This window comes from Pygoscelis adeliae, unplaced genomic scaffold, assembly GCF_000699105.1.
Source record: "Pygoscelis adeliae isolate BGI_AS28 unplaced genomic scaffold, ASM69910v1 Scaffold429, whole genome shotgun sequence".
In the NCBI taxonomy this organism is placed as follows: Eukaryota; Metazoa; Chordata; class Aves; order Sphenisciformes; family Spheniscidae; genus Pygoscelis; species Pygoscelis adeliae.
Genome location: NW_008825561.1, coordinates 882,106 through 886,701, shown reverse-complemented (window position 1 = coordinate 886,701; position 4,596 = coordinate 882,106). Strand labels below are relative to the sequence as shown.

Here is a 4,596-nt window from a genome sequence, read left to right as displayed (position 1 = left end):
ATAATCAGATGTATATTGACAAACATGATTAAAACACGATGCAAAAACTTGGTTAGATTACAGATCTCGTATGTTTCTCCTCATCCTGTCTCTCTCAATGGTAACCTGCAATTGAAAAAGGAAAAAAAAAAAAAAAAAAAAAAGAGTAGGATGGAAGGGAAAGGGTAGGCAGCAATGAAGAAAAGGCATGAGATGAAAACAAAAACTGTCCAAGTGGATAGGCTTCCAGAACAGAATCAGAAAGAGAAAGGGTCCGGATGCCAAAATTAAAAATAAAACTAAACATCAACACATCCTTTTTCCTGTTTAAATGCATAAAATCCATTTTGCTAAACAAATTCAGATTTGTTCCAACAGCTAAGCAGCTCATTTTTAAATAAGCACACAGAGCTCAACTGTACAGATGCAAGCATTTTTCTTAGTGTGACATTACTATTAAATGTACAATATGAGTATACACATAATTTAAAAAAAGAATCATAGTAAAACTACTTTTAAATACTTCCATATACCACTCCCCATTCCATCATCATTCCAAGTTTTCTTACTGAAATGCATGAGCTCAGGAAGGGGACTAGGTACCTAAATTGGTCACAGGACAGTAGATTTGCACAACCACCTTCCAGTTTTGTTCTGCCTCTGAAGTATATTAGGGAATTCACAGTTAAGGTGCAAAGCCTTCCTGCAGCATTGAGAGCTGAAAAGATCTTTACACATTCCATTAATGCTCCACATCATCCTCAACATTCATGCCTTTCAGAAGATCAAATGAAATTATAGGTACAGTCAAGCAGGCCAATTTAGATCTATTTTGTTAAATGCATACAAATGTGCTTTTAAAAATGAGGATAGGTTTGTAAAATAAGCAAAAAGCAAAAGTAAAAGCTTTGATTAAAATCAACAGAGATTAAAATACCCCAACAGAAATATTGTAATATCCTACTGGGAAGATTTTTTTTCTTTTCACTGGGAAATTATAAAGTGCAAGTATTCAAACAAAAATTAGGTATCACCAACATTAACTTAATTGTGTTTAGCAAACTGCAATTTCAGTGTATTTTTGAAAGAAAGTATTCTTCACTATCCTCGCAAAGATAATTTTCCATGTTAGAAGGCAGTATGTTCTGGAAGATTAAGTACAGGCTGGAAGGCAGGAATTCAAATCCTCTTTGCAAGGTGGAGAGTCACACACACCCCAGTTCACTTCTGTGTTAGGTTTCCATTCTGCAGACGGGTGTAATTACCTAACTCACCAGCTACAAACTATCATGCTGTATAAGGGTCTTAACACGGGAAAACCTCTGCCCCAACAAAACCTTCCCCTTCCAGAAACAGTAAATCTTGCTATGGTAGATACGTCTCATTTTTAGTACAGAGTAACACAAAGCGCCTGTAATCTGAAAGCACGTGTCTAAAGCATATATGATGTGTGTCTACCTCTAAGATAATTTCCCTTTAAAATCAATGGAGAGAAATAGGACTCAATAAAGAGCAATTTATCTCAGCCTAAATAGATGATATGAACCACGCCACTGAAGTGCCTGTTTCCCTCTACTGCCTGTAAAGGCAGACACAAAGACTAGCTCTCCTGCATGTACCTGTACTGTAATTAAATGATGGCTCCTGCCCACAGAAACACATTACAAGCCTTAGTCCTACAGGCATTCATGTTTATGCATAACTTCACCATTGCAAGTAGTCCCATTGATGTCTCACCTAGTAATATATTAACATCTTTAGAAATGCTTGTGTGATTATAGCACCTAACTAATATAGCTAATTTGGGACAAAACAAAACATCCCTACTTCCCTGAATTCCAGAGCAATCAAGAAGGATCCATCACAAACTTAGTCATGGCAATAACTGTTATAAACAGTGCTATACACCATGAATGCCGGGAACCAGTATTTTTGTCTTTTTTAATGGACCATATACACCTTAAATATTACAAAGATAAGAACCCAAATAGACAAGTTATCATAAATTCTAAGGTAAGTAACGAGTAAGCAGAAAGCTGTGAGCACTGTACTGAGGTTATCACACATTGCTGCCATCAGGGCTGCAACATCCTGACCCACTGAGCAAAATTTGGGAATCATTCCCAGAGCAGAGACTTCACCTTTACTGCGCCTATGCATTTATAATAATAAAGAGTGAACAAAAATCACAGCCAGGGATGGAGGTCAACACAGATGAAAAAAAAAAAAACACCACTGAAATTCACAATATCAGAATGTAATAATGAAAATATTTATAAACAAAATGTAACAAGCTGAAAACAGGACACATTTAAGATACATAATTTTAAGGTCAAGAAGAAAAGGCTTGACAGAGCATAAAAGCAATCACAATTTCCTGTATTTTTTTTAATACAGGTTATCTTTTTCTCTTGGTATCTACCTTACTTTAGGAATACAGGAAATTACTAATCCAATACTGCATTATTTTTTAAGTGTTGTATTTGTTTAAATACAGTGTGTATTCCAACTGAGAAAATGTATCAGTATTTTTGTAGTTTTTTAATCCTCTGTTAAGACTACTACTGATGTAAAATTAAGCTAACGTGATTTTCTTAAAAAGTATTAGGAACCAATTTTCTGGCTAGTTACCATATACACCATTCTATATTTTTAACTGTTGTCTGTAAACACAAGAATGCTGACAAGTTTTGACAGGGCAAAGCTACACCAAAGCCCTTTTTAATGCCATTCAAAACCAGCAAGAATGGATGAGAGTACATATTTTCAGACTGATTTTGATATTAGCAACCCTGCAATCTTATTTGTAAACATGTATGAGCTCTCTCTATAAAAACACGTCTCCAAGTAACATCTAAACTCAGTGAAAGGACAGTATTCTGTCAACTACTGAAAATGGACTTAATGATTAATATCTGGTCTATTTACAGCTTGCAATATTTTTGCATTATTCAAAACCATTTTATTATCTAATTTAAAGCCATGAATATTAAAGCCTTTCATGTTTATGGCAGATTTCTCCAAGTATCACATACTAATTCCAGCAAAGCTTTAAAGCAGAACTGAGAAATCTAGAGCTCACAGGGTAGAAAAGGGTCACAGGGTGGATGAGCTCCACAACTTCTTATGATACAACTTGCAAGGAAAAGATGCATACTTTTGTATTATCCAGCAATAATGCAAAAGGTCAAGGTAACTTGGAGAAGTTATTTAATTGAAAATTTTATTCGTGTTGTATCAAGATAGAAAAAATCCTAACTGCTAAAAAATGCAACCAAAATGCAACCTTTATCCATCAGAAATTTAAAGAAAAGGGGAGTATTTCCCTTTAAACCAGAAATGCTTAGTATCTGGCTTGCTGCCAATTAAGAATGTGAAGCAGGAGGCATTTCAACACCTACACAGCCTGTAATTTTCCAACTGCGCAAGATTTTTCTTCTATTTCTTCCAAAGAAGCTGCACCATAGATTTTCTTTAAATATTAAAGGCTTCAGGATTATAGTGAATTATTGCTAAATGCTCAGATTTAGACATTTTTGTACTAATAAACGTATTAAAATAAATGCTAAATCTTTTCTTCAGAGTCACAGTAAGCTCAACGTAATGAAGGTGCCATTCCTTTATTAACAGTTCTAACTATAGAAGAACTCAACAGAGCCCTATACTTAGAAGCAATTTAGCTCAACCCCTTTTGTGCTAGCAAAATCCACATAGATAATATCATTTAAATATAAAACTTCAGGACTCATCTTCTGAGTTCATCCTACAGGAGATCCCAGTGACTTTACAATGCTGGGAATCCTCGACCAGGGGGGAAAGCTCTCACGCCTGAACACTTCTGTCCTAATACTCACTGCTTCTGCAACACCAGCTGCTCGCTGCCAGCTGGCAGTACCAGAGCTGGTCTAGCTACAAGGCTCATTGAAGAGCTGGTACTTCTCAAGTGCAAGCGTAGCACTAAGCCTCTCCCTCTAGCCCCTGCATTTTTAACTTGATTTTTCTACCCTCATAAAAAGAAATCTACATTATATTTGGGACTGCCTTGAGACTGGAGCAAATCCTCCTAGAAACCATTTACAAACATACAAAGGACAAAAAAGTGACCGGGAGTCGTCAGCCTGGATTTGTGAAGGGGAAATCATGCCTGACCAACCAACTTGACAGCCTTCTACAACACGATGACTGGCTTGGATGGTGGGAGTTGTTTATATTATTTTAGCAAGGCTTTTGACATCAATATCCTCATAGAAAAATTAACAAAGTACAAGCTAGGTTAATGGAAAGTGATGCAGACTGAAAACTGGCTGAACTATCGAGCTTAAAGGGTTGTGATCAGTGGCAAGGCAGCCAGCTGGAAGCCAGCCACAAGTGGTTTACCTCAGAGGTCTACACTGGGGGCAATAGTCTTTAACGTCTTCATTAATGACCTGGATGATAGGACAGAGCACACCTTCAGCTAGTATGCAGGTGGCAGAAAACCAGGAGGAGGGGTTGATAGACCAGATGGTTGTGCTGCCTCAACAAACCAACAGGGATCTTACGAAGTTCAACAATGGGAAATGCAAGTCCTCCAGCTGTGAAGAATAACCCCGTGCACCAGTACAGGCTGGGGGCTTG

At 37.0% G+C, this 4,596-nt stretch overlaps 1 protein-coding gene across 1 annotated transcript in view; it reads right to left on the bottom strand.

Annotated features, from left to right (window-relative positions):
* Positions 1-4,596, bottom strand: part of PPP4R4 (protein phosphatase 4, regulatory subunit 4) — a 75,092-nt gene that overhangs the window by 51,061 nt on the left and 19,435 nt on the right. The gene's annotated exons all lie outside the window — the stretch shown is intronic.